The sequence below is a fragment of the Sciurus vulgaris genome (assembly GCF_902686455.1).
Source record: "Sciurus vulgaris genome assembly, chromosome: 7".
Taxonomy (NCBI): Eukaryota; Metazoa; Chordata; class Mammalia; order Rodentia; family Sciuridae; genus Sciurus; species Sciurus vulgaris.
Genome location: NC_136467.1, coordinates 135,063,527 through 135,082,747, shown reverse-complemented (window position 1 = coordinate 135,082,747; position 19,221 = coordinate 135,063,527).

Here is a 19,221-nt window from a genome sequence, read left to right as displayed (position 1 = left end):
AGGTTCCAGTCCTAAAACTGCATCACATCCTTCTTGGTCTGCTCCTACCCATGGACAATGGCAGAAGCCATGGGCCAGGGCAAGGGTGGAATACCATTAAACCTGAAATTATTTTTATGATTCACTTTTTAAATGTAAAAGCATGTAATCAGAGATAGCCAGATGGAGGACCCAAGGCAACATAAACTAAAACCAGCACAAAAAATAGATATATAGTAGAAGCGATGGTATAAGGACTCCAAGTATCACATACAAATTATAAAGCACTGTTTTCTAGAATCAAAATGACAAAAAGACAAGGTTAAACTTTTCAGTAGATGACTGCAATTTTTAAAAAGACAATGCATATTTGAATAAGAAAATGAAACAAATTTTAGAGTAGAAGACTATAACATTAAAAACTCACTAGATCAGATTCAGTAGGAACTTCTATAGCTAAAAAGAAAAATGGTGAATTTTCAGGTTCAAAAGAGTGATCTAAACAACAAGGTCAGACGCCATCACTGAGCCCTCCTGACCCCCACACTGAGGTCGGATGCCATCTCTGACCCTGCCTGACTGCCCCCTACTGCTGAGGGACACTGCACTTGCCTCTGTGCTGACTCAGCACACTTTCGCTGGGGCTCCCCACCTTCTTTATAGGCTGGTGCAGGCATTTTGAATTATTCCTGAGGGTGTGGCCATCATCATCAGAAGGGCAGCTCCCTTCCTGAGACACCTGCAGGAGACTGGAGGTCCTTTGACAGGACTCAGAATTCAAGAAGAGGAGGTATTGAGAGACTCAGGACCAACTCAGAGTTGCTGGGTGAGTCTGTCCCACCGGGTGAGGCTCCCCAGACAGGGCAGTGATCCCGGAATGCAGGGAACTTCATGGAGTAGAGTTGCCCAGTGCGACTCCCCCGCTGGAGCCGTAAACCTGGACAACTGTGAGCATTGTAGAGGAGGACCACCCAGCAAGAGGCTCCGGTGCAGAGCAAGGGTCCCTGGCCCAGGTGGGAGGTCTGGTCCCCAGGGAATGTCATAGAAGAGGGCTGATCATCGAGAGCCAGGGCCAGGCTCCCCAGCCCAGGTGGTAGGTCAGGACCCCTGGGAACATCGCAGAGGAGAACTGCCCAGCCCAGGCAGTAGTTCTGGACCAAAGGGAACTTCTCGGAGGAGAGCTGCCCAGCAAGTCTTCCCCACTGGGTGAGTCTTTCCCACCAGGTGAGTCTTCCCCACCAGGGTGGTAGAATCAGAGACACATGCCCAGACCAGCCATGCCCCAGCCTGCAGTCTAGTCCCCCTTTGGCTGACCATTGGTCAACAAGTGGAGGCGCCTCTACCCACTAGCAGGGAATATACCCCACCTAAAAGCCACCACCCCTATGGGCGCAGCTTCCTTGTGGAGCACCACATTATCAAGTTCGTCCAAGACTTTAGGCTACTGAAGGCTAGGAGGTGAGTTGTTGGAAATCTACAGGGACACTATAAGTCAATACAGGAAATCTGCAATATCCCAGAGTTTCACTACTAGAGAGATAGATACCTGAGCAATATGAGAAAACAAGGGAAGAAAATGTCCCAAACAAACCTAGATGCTATATCAATAAAATACAATGACAGCATGGCAGAAAAAATGTCAGAAAGAGAGTTCAGAATGTATATAATTAAAATGATCAGAGAAGCAAGTGATGAGATGAAAGAGCAAATGCAGTCTTTGAATGATCACACCAATCGACAGTTAAAAGAGCAAATGCAGGAAGCAAAAGATCATTTTAATAAAAGAGTTAGAGATATTGAAAAAACAAAACAAAACAGTAATCCTTAAAATGAAGGAAACAATAAACCAAATTAAAAACTCCATAGAATGTAGGAGGCTGTGCCCGTGCGTGGCGCCTCCTCCCCCACCAAGTGCGGGCAGCCCCAGCAAACTCCGCATGAGGCCACAAGGTACAGCAATAGCCGCGTGGGCAAGCCAGTCACCGCACAGCAGGGACTTTTCCAGCCAGCGGCCCTTCTCCACCCCCCACCATGGGGCTGCCTGGGGAGCGAATGCGCCCGCCTGCTGGCATGTGAGGCCTCCTTTCCCGCCCTTGCGGAGCAAGCAGGCCCAAGAACCTCGTGCGTGTCAGACGAGGAAGACACGGAAAACGCTGGGCTCCTGGGGGTGCCCACGTGAGACTGGCACTTTAGCCCGCACTTCAGCCAGCAAGACCTGCAAAGAGAAGCATGCAAGGAAGCATCCCCCAAAAGTAAAATAAAGAAGTTGATCATTCCCAGTCCGCCTCCGATTCTTTCCCGTGGACTCGCTGCAGGCAGCAAGAATAGAAAGCATGAACAATAGAATAGAACACCTGGAAGACAGAACCTCAGACATTGAAGACAAAATATTTAATTTTGAAAACAAAGTTGACTAAACAGAGAAGATGGTAAGAAATCATGAACAGAATCTACAAGAATTATGGAATATCATGAAAAAGCCAAATTTAAGAATTATTGGGATTGAGGAAGGCTTAGAGAAACAAACCAAAGGAATGAACAATCTATTCAATGAAATAATATTAGAAAATTTCCCAAATCTGAAGAATGAAATGGAAAACCAAATACAAGAGGCTTATAGGACTCCAATTTTGTATACAAAATTATGACAGACCTACACCAAGGTACATTATAATGAAAATACCTAACATACAAAATAAAGACAGAATTTTAAAGGCTGCAAGAGAAAAGAATCAAATTACATTCAGGGGGAAACCAATAAGGATATCAGCAGATTTTTCAACCCAGACCCTAAAAGCTGGAAGGGCCTGGAACATTTATCAAGCTCTGAAAGAAAACGGATGCCAACCAAGAATCTTAAACCCAGCAAAACTTACCTTCAGATTTGATGATGAAATAAAATCCTTCCATGATAAACAAAAGCTAAAAGAATTTACAAAAAGAAAGCCGGCATTACAGAACATTCTTAGCAAAATATTCCACGAGGAAGAGATGAAAAACAATGATGTAAATCAGCAAAGGGAGGAATTACCGTAAAGGAATAGCCAAATAAAGGAGAAACCAAGTCATGTCAAAAAACAAAGATGAGCCAAATGACCAGAAATACAAATCATATCTCAATAATAACCATGAATGTTAATGGTCTCACCAATCAAAAGACATAGACTGGCAGATTGGATTAAAAAGAAAGATCCAACAATATGCTGCCTGCAAGAGACTCATCTCATAGAGATATCCACAGACTAAAGGTGAAAGGATGGGAAAAAACATACCATGTACATGGACTCAGCAAAAAAACTGGAGTATTCATCCTCATTTCAGATAATGTGGACTTCAAGCCAAAGTTAGTCAGAAGGGATAAAGAAGGACATTTCATACTGCTTAAGGGAAGCATAAATCAGCAAGACATAACAATCATAAATATCTATGCCCTGAACATTGGCTTATCCGTATGCATCAAACAAATCCTTCTCAATTCCAGGAACCAAGTAGACCACAATAAAATAATACTAGGTGACTTCAACATACCTCTTTCACCACTGGACAGATCTTCCAAACAAAAATTAGACAAAGAAACCATAGATCTCAATAACACAATCAATAATTTAGACTTAATGGACAGATATAGAATATACCATCCAACAAAGAGCAAATACACTTTCTTCTCAGCAGCACATGGATCCTTCTCTAAAATAGACCATATATTATGCCACAAAGGTACTGTTAGCAAATACAAGAAGATGGAGATACTACCTTGTATTCTATCAGATCGTAATGGATTGAAATTAGAAATAAATGACAGAATAAAAAACAGAAACTACTCCAACACCTGGAGATTAAATAATACACTATTGAATGATGAATGGATAACAAAAGACATCAGGGGCAAAATAAAAAAATTCTTAGTGGTAAATGAAAACAAAGATACATCATATCAAAATCTCTGGGACACTATGAAAGCAGTACTTAGAGGAAAATTTATTTCATGGAGTGCATCCAATAAAAGAAGAAAAATTCAACAAATAAGTGACCTAACACTACAGCTCAAAGCCCTGGAAAAAGAATAATAGAGCAACGCCAAAAGTAGTAAAAGACAGGAAATAGTTAAAATCAGAGCTGAAATCAATGAAATTGAAACAAAAGAAACTATTCAAAAAATTGACAAAACGAAAAGTTGGTTCTTTGAAAAAATAAACAAAATTGATAAACCCTTAGCCACACTAACAAAGAGAAGGAGAGAGAAAACTCAAATTACTAAAGTTGTAATGAACAAGGAAATAACACAACAGACACGATTGAAATATAAAACATAATTAGAAGCTATTTTGAAAATCTATACTCCAACAAAATAGAAAATCTCGAAGACATCAACATGTTTCTAGAGACATATGAATTACCTAAACTGAACCAGGAGTACATACACAATTTAAAGAGATTAATTTCAAGTAATGAAATAGAAGAAGTCATCAAAAGCCTACCAACAAAGAAAAGTCTGGGACCAGATGGGTTCTCAGCCGAGTTCTACAAAACCTTTAAAGAAGAGCTCATTCCAATACTTCTCAAAGTATTCCATGAAATAGAAGAGGAGGGAACCCTCCCAAACTCATTCTATGAAGCCAATTTCACACTGATACCTAAACCAGACAGAGACACATCGAGGAAAGAAAATTTCAGACCAATATCCTTAATGAACATCGACGCAAAAATTCTCAACAAAATTTTAGCAAATCGCATCCAAAAATATATTAAAAAGATAGTGCACCATGATCAAGTGGGTTTTATCCCAGGGATGCAAGGTTAGTTCAACATCCAGAAATTAATAAATGTAATTCACCATATCAACAGACTTAAAGTCAAGATTCACATGATTATTTTGATAGATGCAGAAAAAGCATTTGATAAAATACAGCATCCCTTCATACTCAAAACACTAGAAAAAACTGGGGTAGTGGAAACATTCCTTAACATTGTAAAGGCCATCTATGCTAATTCCATGGCCAATATCATTCTAAATGGTGAAAAACTGAAATCATTCCCCCTAAAAACTGGAACAAGGCAAGGGATGCCCTCTTTCACCCTTCTAGTCAACATCGTCCTTGAAACTCTAGCCAGAGCAATTAGACAGACCAAGGAAATTCAAGGGATATGAATAGGAAAAGAAGAACTCAAACTATCCCTGTTCGCTGATGACATGATTATATATTTAGAGGAACTGGGAAATTCCACCAGAAAACTTTTAGAATTCATAAGTGAATTCAGTAAAGTATCAGGATATAAGGTCAATGCTCATAAATCTAATGCATTTTTATACATAAGTGATGAATCTTCAGAAAGAGAAGTTAGGAAAACTACCCCATTCACAATAGCTTCGAAAAAAATAAAATACTTGGGAATCAATCTCACAAAAGAGGTGAAAGACCTCTACAATGAGAACTACAGAACACTAAAGAAAGAAATTAAAGAAAACCTTAGAAGATGGAAAGATCTCCCATGTTCTTGGATTGGCAGAATTAATATTGTCAACATGGCCATATTACCAAAAGTGCTATACAGATTCAATGCAATTCCAATTAAGATCCCAATGATGTAACTCACAGAAATAGAGATAGAGCAAGCAATCATGAAATTCATCTGGAAGAATAAGAAACCCAGAATACCTAAAGCAATCCTTAGCAGGAAGAGTGAAGCAGGGGTATCCCAATACCAGTCCTTCAACTATACTACAAAGCAATAGTAACAAAAATGGCATGGTATTGGCACCAAAATAGACAGGTAGATCAATGGTACAGAATAGAGGACACAGACACAAATCCAAATAAATTCAGTTTTCTCATACTAGACAAAGATGCCAAAAATATGCAATGGAGAAAAGATAGCCTCTTTAAAAAATGGTGCTGGGAAAACTGTAAATCCATATGCAGCAGAATGAAACTAAACCCCTATCTCTCACCCTGCACAAAATTCAACTCAAAATGGATCAAGGACCTTGGAATCAGACCAGAGACCCTGCATCTTATAGAAGAAAAAGTAGGTCCAAATCTTCAACATGTTGGCTTAGGATCAGACTTCCTCAATAGGACTCCCATAGCACAAGAAATAAAAGCAAGAATCAATAACTGGGATAGATTCATACTAAAAACCTTTCTCTCAGCAAAGGAAACTCACAGCAATGAGAAGAGAGTACCTACAGAGTGGGAGAAAATATTTGCCACTCATACTTCAGATAGAGCACTAATTTCCAGAATCTATAAAGAACTCAAAAAACTCTACACCAAGAATACAAATAACCCAATCAACAAATGGGCTAAGGAAATGAACAGACACTTCACAGAAGAAGATGTACAAGCAATCAACAGATATATGAAAAAATGTTCAACACCTCTAGTAATAAGAGAAATGCAAATCAAAACTATCCTAAGATTCCATCTCACCCCAATTAGAATGGCAATTATCAAGAATACAAGCAACAATAGGTGTTGGAGAGTATGTAGGGGAAAAGGTACACTCATACATTGCTGGTGGAGGTGCAAATTAGTGCAGCCACTCTGGAAAGCAGTGTGAAGATTCCTCAGAAAGCTTGGAATGGAACCACCATTTGACCCAGCTATCCCACTCCTTGGCCTATACCCAAAGGACTTAAAATCAGCATACTACAGTGATGCAGCCACTTCAGTGTTCATAGCTGCTTAATTCACTATAGCCAAATTGTGGAACCAACCTAGATGCCCTTCAGTTGCTGAATGGATAAAGAAACTGTGATATATATATATATATATATATATATAATGGAATATTACTCAGTCATAAAGAAGAACAAAATTATGGCATTTGCAGGCAAATGGATGAAATTGGAGAATATCATGCTAAGTGAGATAAGCCAATCTCAAAAAACCAAAGGGTGAATGATCTTGCTGATAAGCAGATGATGATACATAATGGGGTGTGGGAGGGAGGCAAAAATGGAGGAAGGAGGGACTGTATAGAGGGTGGGAGGGGTGTGAGGAGTGGGGGAAGGAAAAAATAACAGAATGAATCAAACACCATTACCCTATGTAAATGTATGAGTACACAAATGGTATGCCTGTACTTCATGTACAGAGAAACAAGTTGTACCCCATTTGTTTACAATAAAAAAGAGTGATCTATTAAAATACTTAAATAATTGACTATCTTTGTTTCTTCTAGGGAGACAAATATAGTAAATAAAACCCCAAAAGTCAAAAGTTTGGAAAAATACAAAAGAGAGAATAAGAGACAAAAAGAGACAGTATGGAGCAAAGTAATATAGAAAGAGCTAACATTCAAAATGTTTTCTCTCAAACTGGGAAAAGACATCCTTTCACAAAGTCCAGAAACTCTACTCAAACTCCAAGCAGAAAAACAAAATGAAGAAAGAGAAAAAAGAAAAAAAATCTCTAGAAACATTCTAGTGATTCTGCAAAAGTCCAAAGATGGAAAGATGATGGAAAATATCAGATGAAAGCCAGAAGAACATGGAGTGATTCCTTGGGACTTCTGGAAAAAACAAAACCAAAACACCCTGCCTGAAATTATTCCTATCTGGGAAAAATATTCTTCAAGATATTTTCAGACAAACGAGAGAGAGAGAGAGAGAGAGAAAGAGAGAGAGAGAGAGAGAAACACTTTTACCAGACTTCTTAAAAATTCTAAAAAAAAATATTCTTTATGCACAAGGAATGTCAGAGTTGTAAGAAGAAGGTAAAGAGCAAGAAACATTTGTAAGTGTGGTAAATATCGGTGAATATTGACCATATAAAGTTAGTAATAATGCCTAAATGGTTTCAAATATACAGACTTCAAATAAAATGATAAGCCAGGCACAGGGATGATACACGCTTACAGTCCCAGCTTCTTGGGAGGCTGAGGCCAACCTGGACAACAGAGGAATACTCTAGACTCAAAAACAACAAAATAAAATAATAAAATAAAATTTAAAAAAGGAAGGAAGGAAATGAAGTTAAACATTCTGAGGTCCTAGGCTGGGGGTGTAGCTCCCTGTAAAGTTGTGTGCTTAGCATATACAGGGCCCTAGGTTCCATGCTCTGCACAACCACCCCTGCAAAAAATTCTAAGTCTTTATACTGCCTGGGAAGAACAAAAGTACAACTAGATTTTGATAAGTCAGAGATACATGCTGTATTGTCTCTGGTGGAAAGAACTGAAGAGTAATGAAAGGACGTATAACTTTAAACTAAACCTAAAAGAAAAAAAAATAATAAAGAACCTACAATCAATTCAAAAGAAAGAAAAGTTCACAAAATGGATTTGACAAATAGCAAGATGATATAGGAAATTAAATAGTTACATAACCACTTAAATTACATAAATGTTTTCAGTAAGGGCTTAAATGTTTTAGTTAAGAGACAAAGATGGTCAGACTGGATTGAAAACTATTGTTTGTTATTTACAGGAAATATATATAAAACATAAGAGTAGAGAAAGTTTGAAAGGAAAAGAAGATCTACCATACAAACACTAACCAAAAAAGTGTAGCTATGATAACATTAAACAAAGTAGCTTTTCCTTTCCTAGATATATAAAAGACGTTTTGTAATAGTAAAAAGATCCTACTCCCTAAGCAAAAATAGCAATTCTAAATTTGCATGCACACCCAATGACATGTCCTCAAAGTGAAACAACAATAAAAAGAAATTAAAGGATAAATCGATCTGCAATGTGAGAACAAGACAAGGGTGTATGTTGTCACTACTTAATAATGTAATAAAGATCATTAAAGATCATTATTACTTAATAATGTAATAAAGATGATTTGAAGGGATGAACAAACCTTGATATTTTGGATTATTTTCATAGGAAATCTAAATTATTAGAATTTAAGAGTTAAGTAAGCTAGCAGGTCACAAGGTCAATTTATAAAGTTAATTTGTATTTCTATGTAACATCCAAAGTTAAAACAGTTTTAAATACCATTTATAATAACATCAAAAAATACTTTACTGCCTTGGAATAAATTCAACAAAGAGATGCTTGGGACTCTATACAGAAAACTATAAACACTTCTGAGGGATATAAAAAAGATCTGAATAAATGGAGAGCTAAACCATGTAGGTGATTCAATATTTAAAATATTTCAATTGATCTATAGAATCAATACAATCCCAATCAAAAACACAACAATTTTGTTTTGTCTTCTTTTGGTGAAATAAGGCAAGTGGTTCCCATAGTTAAATAACTTTGTAAAAGACCAGGAATGTCCAAGATAATCAGGTGAGAGAACATAATTGCATCAAGACTTATTCTAACACTGTAGAAATAACGAAGAGGAGTTTCAGTGCAGGGATGGACAGAAATGGAATAGAACAGAAAGCCTAGGAATAGTTCCATGCAATATGCACCCTACTTTCTGAAGAGGAACATCAGTCCAGTTTGCCAAAAACTGCCTACATATGCCCCTTACCCTAATGCAATTGCAGTTGCCCCTCTGGATCTGTGGGTAGTGCATCTGTATATTCAACTAACCACAGAGAGAAAATATTTTTTAAAATTGGATCTGTACTGAACAAACTTTCATTCCTTGTCCCCATTCCCTAAATAATACAGTATAACAACTATTTATATTTGCATTATAGGTAATCTACAGATGATTTAAAGTGCAGGGGAGGATAGTGTTATGTTATGCAGACACTACACCATTTCAGGTTAGGGACCTGAGTACCCTCAGCCTTTGATATCCAGGAGGCGTGGGAGGATAGAGAATGGCGTTAAGGGTGGCCTTGGAACCAAGCCCCTGCAGATACCAAGAGACAACTGTATTAGCAATGGTCTCTTTTGCTCTCAAAGTTTAATCAGTGTGCATAAGAAATCATATGGGCATCATATTTACAACAGATGCAGCACTCCAGAGTTGAGGGTGAGTGGAGGAAATTTTCCATAAATTGTTCTGGGACATTTGGGAAATTATGCTGATTTTTTTCCTTACAACCGCCACAAAAATTAACACCAGATGGACTGTAGACTTAATTGTGAAAGTAAAATCATAAAGTTTTTAGAAAGTAATATAAGAATGAACTCGTGGAAAGAAAGATTTCTTAACAGGACACACACACGCACGACATGTACAACACACATATATAACACGTATGTATCTTTTGTTAGATTTAGTCCTATATGCTTGGACAGTTTTGATGACAAATTGGACTAACTTACAGTTACAGTTGACTTACAGTAAAGAACTTCAATTTGCAAAACACAATTAAGTTTGAAGCAGCAAGTTTGGGGACAGTTTGTGCAGGCCACTGCCCCAAAGAGAGGTAATGTCTATCAAGGTCTGAGAGAAACTTCCTGAGTGGTATACCAATTCCAGAGCATTTCCCACCCTACTCTGTTATTCCTAAGCTAACACTAAAACATAAAGAAAATTAATGAATAAAATCAAAATGTAGTGAAAGCAGCCATGCAGTTTTGTGAGGTCATAGCTGTGGAGAACCAGTTTCCTAATATCTTCAGAGTTTTTGTATATCAGGAACGCTACCTTATATGTATCAAAGAAAGTTGCAGCCAATCCTGAAAAGAGGAAAGAAGGGAAATCTGGTTAAGCATCACAAAGTTGAGGCTGCTTTTATTTATTCATTTGTTTTTATTGATCTATTTATTTTTCAAAGGTGATTTTAAAATCATCAAAATTAAGACAAATATTTAATACAATTTCTACATTGGTCAGATTACTATCCTGTCTTTAGGGAAAGTCCCTCATATTTAATGAGGACTAACTCAGGGCCAGCCCTTCTGTGTGGTGTCTGACATTTGCATTTTCACTGAATGTTAACACCAATCTTATGATTGAATGCTGCAGTCCTGTTCTAAAGATGATCTCATAGAAGAATAGGGACTTGCCTCTCAAAGTTCCCAAGTGCAAAAATCAACCAGATGTGGATCTCATCTGATCATGAAAACTAAGCAGGGTCAGGCCTGGTTAGTTAGTACTGGTTAGTACTTGGTGGAAGATAGCAACCTCACATCATAAGCCAGAGCCGCTGAATTTCACCAAAGAATCTTGTCTGGAAGGAGGAGAAATATAATCTAAGCTATTGTAAGAGTTTTTTGCACATCAATATTCATATTGTCCTTTCACAGCTGTGCATCTTAGTCAGTTAAAATGAAAGATCCATAGTTTTACAATCTCCAGTAAACTTTCTCTCAACAAGGCAGAGCTGGACTTGATTAAAAATAGAAGGTAAATAACATTTCAGTAGAATCTGCTAAATTATGATTTTTTTTATGGTACTAATTCATAAGCCCCTATCTTCAATGTCACTGCCAAGAACTGAGATCATTACAAAAAAAAAAAAAAAAATTGTACATCTGGGCTTGGGAATCCAAGTCAAAGAAAATAAAATATAAAAATTCAGGACTAAGGAAGGAGCTGTTATGCTTCAACCTTGGAGAAATTGATGCCTCATAACATCTACAGATTATAAAGTATAGGAACATTTCTCCAACTAAACTCTCAGGGATCTAATTACATGTATTTTAAACTACAGAACTGGGATGCCAGGGAAATTTTCTGATCTGAAAACCCAGTGGGTAGTTGCTGTGACAGTGGCTAAATACATGGGGTGTGGAGTGAATGAATCAGCCCAAGATGACTCTGCTGGAGGCTAACTTAAGAATGTAACATCCCGGGCATAGGAGAGACAACTAAAAAAAAAAAAAAAGAAAGAAAAGAAAAGAAAAGAAAAAAAAAAAAAAAAAAGCTGTCGCAAGAGCAAGCAGATGTTACTGAAAGAGGTTTTCAAAGACTTCCTGCACCAAGCCTTCCTTCACTTTGTACACTGTTACAACAAATTCTGTTGAGATTTCACTACAGCAGGTAAACGTTTTGCTGTATATTAAGAATGTAAGTACTCTATCATTGCATAGTATTTTTAAATGTCAGTTTTTAAAGAATGAAGAGGCACTGCGAGAGTTAGTTTTCTGAGCAAGTTATGATACATTCGTTGAAATATTTACGAAATCAGTAAGATTTTTGTCCCCATTTTCAGGTAAACCCTGGTATTTTCTTTTAAAAAATTTTTTTTTATTTGTTCTTTTTAGGTATACATGACAGTAGAGTATATTTTGACATATTTATACAAACATGGAGTACATCTTATTCTAATTGGGATCCTAGTCTTGTGATTGTACATGATGTGAAGATTCATTCTATTAAGGTAAAACAGTAGATATTTATCTATATCATTTGTCTGTTTTCACGTGGAATACCTATATTAAAAGGTTAGAATTTATGTGGTTTCCAATTCACAATTCTTACTATATCTTATGTCCTATATGATGTTGTTGCTTGATGAACTGATTTTTCATTTAGTTAATGTTTTTCAATCATTCTGGTCTTTGCTTTCAGGTAAGTCATATTAACCCCCCCCCCCCCCGCCATATTGTAAATCTAGAACAGGTAGGGTCCTTCACATTCAAGGTAAATAATCTTTCATTGAAACATTACAATACACATGAAATATCTCTTAAGAATACTCAAATAAGTTCTCTTTGTTCTTATTTCAAATTCCATTGGTCAATTAATCCTTATTTGCTATATATTATGTACTGAGCTCTGCACTAGGCTGTGTGGATATAACAACAAACCCAACAAAATTTCTGCTCTTCAGTAGTTTGCTCTAATTCATAAAACAAACTAATTGTATTCGCTGACCCCCTTGGTTAGCAATGATCGCAATGTGGTAGCTGGTACCTTAAGATCAGAAAGGGGTGGTCTTCGACATTGAGTGACAATATTCTGGAGAACTTTATTCTCTACATTACTTAGTAAACAAGCATTCTAGGTGTTGTGGTCTGTTTTCTCTTGATATAACAAAACCCCTGAAACCAGGTAAAGACTGGAAGTTTATTGGGTCTTGGTTCTAGAGTCTGGAAGGCCAAGAGGGGGTGTCAGCATCTGCTTGGCATCTGGCAAGGCCCTTCTTGCTGTATCATAAAATGGCGGAGGACATCACGTGATGAGACAAGAGCAAGTGGCTAGATCAGGTCTCTCTTCTTAAAAAGCCACCAATGCCATTACAGAGGCCCCACCCACATGACCTCATCCAGTTCTAATTATCTCCCAAAGGCCCACCTCCAAACACCATTGACATGTGAATTTGGGGATTAAGTTTCCAACACATGAACCTTTGGGGAAGCAATTCAAAACACAGTACTGGGTGATGAGCTGTTTTCTAGTTATCAGTGCACACATACATATTGATATCTAAGCCCCCTTCTGGGTATACTTATTCTACGCATACTGATAAAATAGAGTTATAGATCTTCAAAACACAGGTCATCTAGGAGCAGCAAGCACACCCTCTGCCTTACAAGGTGAAATACATGCAAAGGCATGAAGTTAAGAACCCAGGCTCAGGATAGTGTGGTTGGAAATTAAGAAGAGCAAGTAGGATGTGGCTAAGGAACAGGGGAGACTGGCATGAAGGGCACTGAGAGCAAGGTGGATTACAGGAGTTTTATCCTAAGTGCAATTATTCCATTCCACATGGCTCATGTACTGTTTAGGGCTTGAAGATACAGCAGTTAAAAAAACTTCATACCCCCATGGCTCTGCCAGGTTAAGGCAGACAGTGGAAACATGTTTACACTTGCCTTCCACGTGAAGAACAGATTGCAATGGCCCTGAGTGGAGAGCCACACAATCATTTAGGGGCCATTTCAGTAGCAAGAGATGACAGTGGCTTCAACCAGGGACCCAAAGAAGTGGATAAAGAGATGGATGTGAGTCCTACTTGGAAGTGACACTTAGCAGTCTGCAAGTTATGGAGGGTGAAAGAAAATGAATTATCTCATTTTTCTAGCAATTGGGTGAATGGACCACTGAGATGATGGGAAGAGCAACTCTGGCAGGCAGGTTAGAGTATAGTTGTGGGCCCCTGGGTCTCCCAGAAGGAATGCCACACGCGCAGTTGAGGTGTGGATCTGGAGCTCAGACGTGAGGTCTGAGAACAAGGGTAAATTTGGTTTTGCACACCACAGAGTGGGAGAGATTACCTGCATGAGAGAGTGAAGGATGGGGAGAGGGGATGGCTGAGAAAAGAACCCGTGAGTCCGGCACTCAGGGCCAGTCATCAAATGAGGCAAGGAAAGAAGGCCAAGTCAGTAACTGACTAGATGGGGAAAAACCAGGAGAGGGAGAGGACCCTGGTGAACTGCGTCCGATTCTACAGGAAAGCTGACTTATAGCTGTCCTTCTGGATTCGAAACATGAAGGCCACTGGGGACCTTAGCCAGGGAAATGTATATTTCAGTGGCTCAGATTACAAGTAGCACAATTCTGGCTGTAAGACTCTGGCAGCAGTATACAATTTTTTCTTATTAATCAATTTTGAGGCTTAGTTCACATATAACCACCCATTATAACTATAAAGTTCAATGAAATTTGACAAGTGTAAATGCCCCTGAAACCAGCAGCCCAAATGACATACAGAACAGTTCTGTCACCCCAGACACCTGCCGAGGTTTTGTTGTTGTTATTGTTTTGCTTGTTTTGTTTCTGGTGCTGGGGATGGAACCCAGGGTCTCATGCATGCTAAGCAAATGCTCTACCACCGTGTCACACCTCCAGCCCTGATTCTTTTTTTTAAAGTCACTTTAGATCACTCCAACTTTTTAGAATTTTACATGTGAGTCATATAATATGTATTTCTTGTTCCAATTATTTCATGTAGCATACATATGTATTTTTAAATTATTATTGTTTTTTATTTTTTTGGTACTAGAGATTGAACCCAGGGCACTTAACCACTGACTCACATCCCCAGTACCCCTTTTTTAAATTTTTGAGACAAGATCTCACTAAGTTGTTTAGAGCCTCACTAAGTTGCTAAGGCTGGCTTTGAACTTACACTCCCATCTCAGCCTCCAAAGCCTCTGGGATTACAGGTTTGTGCCACCACACCTGGTTTCATGCAGGACATTTTAAAAATTTATCCACATTGTTACATGTATTAGTTCAGTTCATACTTTTCCAATACCTGGAAGTATTTTGTTGTGTTCTTGTGTATCCAGGCTGCTCCAACAAAGTAATACACCTGGTGACTTATACCCAACAGAAATCTATCACTCGCAGTTCTGGAGCCTGGGAAGTCCAGGCTAGGCAGATTTTATGTCTGGTGAGGGCTCACTTCCTGGTTCTTAGACTGTGCCTCCTCACCATGTCCCCCTGTGGTAAAGTAAGGGAACTCTTGGGGTCACTTTTTATAAGGGCATGAATCCCATTCATGAGGGCTCTGATTTCATGACTTCATCACCTCCAAAAGTCCCTACCTCTGACACCACCACATTGAGGGTTAGGCTTTAATATGTGAATTTATGAGGACACAAGCATTTAGAACATAACATTTAAGTAGGTATTATAATTTAATTATCCTTTCATTCTTAATGGACATAATTAAGTTGCAACAATGCTGTGAAAACAAGAGCAGTTCACATTGGAAAATTTTGCCATTATGATGACAGCACTAATCTGGTAATAAGAAAAACAATATGATAAAAACCAATATGAATTAAGAAGAAACATTGAAGGAAAAAAGTGAAAAGAATTCCAGGGAGAAAAATGTATAATCATTTTGATGAACTGTGAAAAGACAACTGAAAACCATTTGCACCCTAATTTGCCAAGGAATTTCTGCTAGAAACACATAACAGCCTGCTTAGTGGTGAAGTATTGTAAGAATCTCCATTAAAATTAAGACTAAAACAAATTTTCCTGCTCTCACTAATGCTATAATACATTTTTTAGACATTGCAAGAAATGAGTCAAGAAAGAGAACTGAAATATGAATATTATAAAAAAGTGAACAACTAGAGAATCAAATAACCAATAAAATAGAATAATCAGCAAGATCAAGGTAAATATTAAAAAATCAATAGGTTTCCTATTGACAGTAATAATTAAAATTATATTAGTCCCCTTTAACACAATAACAAAAATTTAAGATATCTAGAAATTAGTAGAGGCACGAGAGTAGGAAGAAAATTATGAAACTTCAGTGAAAAAACATAAAGGAAGATCGTAATCATGGACCACTATTAGAAGACAGATTCAGTGCGTAGACATCAATTCCCGTGATTAATCCATAATTCTGTTATCCCAATCAAAATTCCACTTTGAAAAAGGGATTCTAAGACTTTTGTCAAAGTGGGATTTTGATTCTAAGGCTTTTTTGGAAGGGTAGATGAGTAGAACAGAAAATAAAATATTTTGAAAAGGGAAAAATGAGAGAATTAGCCCTACAATATTTAAAAACAGCATGACTTTGAGAGACAGACAAATTAATAAAGTAAAATAGAGAGTCAGGTAATAAATCTGTGAAAATGTGGGAGTTCATCGTGTGATTAATGTGACACCTCAAATCCAGGGAAAGGATGGACTAAGGAAATATTAGGTCAGTTGGCTGTCCTCTGGATAGAAATAGGTTTCTACTTCATACATTGAACAAATCTTAGGTTGATTAAAAGCCTAAATTTAAAAATCAAATTAACACATTTAAAACACCAAATTATAAGAGTACTAGAATAAAATACTGAAGGAAATATTTAAAATTCTTGAGTGAGAAAGAACTCCTTAAGACAAAAGATGCAGGAAGTAGAAATGTAGACATAGGGTAGAAATTTACAGATTTGATTCCATTAATTTTGTTTTTTTTACTTACCAGTAGAAAACACCTGCACAATATATAACAAAAACCTAGCATCCCTAAGCATGCACCAGGAGAGATGATCACTGTGCCTAGCCATCAGCAGTAGGTTGGTTGAATGGCCTCTCGGAAACCTTTGTCCCTTTGGTTCTATGAGGTCCAGGAAGCTCCCTGACCAGAATCCAAAAGGAAAGTCCTCTGTCCTCACACCCATTCAGCAGATGAAAAATGAAAAACTGATAATGTGCCTCTCCTAGATGCTGAAGACTGAAATAGAAATAAGATCAAGCAATTCCTCAGGAAGGTGGCTGTCTATTTTGAAAAACCCAATGTCATAAGCAATGATCATGATAAGGCACAAGAAGCCTGCAGTAGTGGCAGGGACCTGGCATTCTGCAGCATAGTGGAGAAGGGACTCATTTTGCCCGAGATGTCAGTTAACTCTGAAACTCTGTTCCAAGCATTACCATACCTTCAACAATGTTTTATTCAGTCGTTGCAACCATTCCTTTTCCTAGCTAGGAAAAGATTTACTATCAATTAACTCATGTTTTATATGCTACCTTCAAAACCTTTATCCACTATGGTTCAAAAATGGTTCATGAAATGAATACACTCATGAATTCTGCACCCAGACCCAGAAATCGAATTCCTCCTGCACCCAAAAGGCCAAAAATGCCTTCTAGAGACCACAAAGGAGTTTTGTCTAGGTACTATCTTGCTTTTCTTAATGTTGTGTTTTGTGCGTACATACATGCAGCGATTCCATGATCAGTCCATTTTGAATGACCAACTGTCCTTGTGCGGAAAGCAGCGCCCTTTGGGATTGAAGCGATAGGTTTGGCTTTCATGCACATTTAAGGTCACAAAGAATTCTCACCTCGTTTGTTTTTTCTTGCTCTTGGATATTACAAAATAGTTGCTCTAGATCTGAGCAATCCTGCCTCCAGTTTAGCAGGAAACCATCGTCTTCCTGAACAGTTCAACCACAGTTTGTCACAGTGATGAATCAAACTCCTGGGAGGGCATCTCTGCCATTTTTTGGAAGAAATTAAGTAAATAAAAATCAGCACTGGAATGGAAAATATCAGGGAAGAAATGCTAAGTGGTTACTTAATTGATATTGCTAAGAGTCACCAACTCAGCAATCAAGTGGATTGATTTATAGAAAAGTAAACACCTTCTCGGCAAAAGGGGAGGGTGCTTATCTTCTCACCACTTCCTCCATCTTTGTCTTTCTTCACTCTTGAGCACAGCTCTTTCAAGTTCTAATCTGTAACCCTGGAGAGTTTCTGCTCTAACACGATCAAGGATGATATTGATATGGGTCAAACTCTAAAAGGAGGATGATCTCTCCTACAGTACAGTGCTTATGTACCAGGGAATTTTCTAAACTCTCCAGGACTGTGTTTCATGCTCTCGGCCAGCTGATGAGTTGTATATGGCCAGTGTCCTAATTTTACAGATGATGAAACTCCCACTCAGACGTTAAGCAAGTTATCAACGGTCACAAAGAGTTGGGCTCAACCTGGAGAGCCTGGCCCCAGAGTCTGTTTTCTTACCCATCATATTGCAGCCAGCAGCATGCAGGGGTAGGGAGGGAGAGTGGGACTTTCTAATAGGTTTAGGATATTCTCTGGCTCACTAAGATGTACTACATCTTGAATATCATTGTTTGGATGGATGCATTAATGTTTTTAAATACTAGAAACCGTGCTAGCCGCCAATAACCAGGAATGAGAGCAGCAGAGACTTTGCTGGCAGGAAGTTTTTTTAAAAGAGGAAAAAGATTGAGCTCATTGGCAGAAGATTCCACACATGAAAGCTGGACTCTTTTTGGATTTCAGACTCAGAGAGCAAGGGGAGAGGAGGGTGAACGTATCAATCATAGAAACCACATTCCCTATCTGTGAAAATAAAGAAAGTGGGTTTAGTATTTTGTAAGGTCCTTCAAACACTGCAGTTTTCACAAGTGTTCCTGGTCCTGTTAATGAATGAGACTCACTGGTCAAATGTTGGTGATCGAGTCAGCAAAGCTTTGCTGGACTGATAAAATAAGATTATCTTGCCCACTTTGGGTTCATCATGTGACCACAATGCATTATACTAAGTAAAAATATTACATACGACCATTAAAAAAAAATAGAAAGCTACACAATGTTCCAATGTGCAGAACTCAGGAGCCTGAGTCTTCTATTTACAGGAAGCATGGTTCAAATTTATGGAATGGACTGAGAGAGCTGGATTCTTCGGTTCACTGGAGAAGTATTGGTCCTAATCCAGTTGTGACATAGACATTTTCTAGCTCAGGGATTTATGGCCTATTGTCAAAGATTGCTCATGGGTTATTAGTGAAGACTGCTCTATCTCTTTGACAACCAAGCTCGTTGCCTGGCAACAATTTCCTTGTTGATTTCATATCTCCTCTTATCATTGTTTCTGTAATTTCAGTAAATCAATCCCTATTCTGTTCCCTCCCACACAAAATAAAGTCCCTTTACATTCCTGAATTACCAGGCAGCAGAAGAAAAATGGTAGATTTATCAGATTTAATTATAAGATA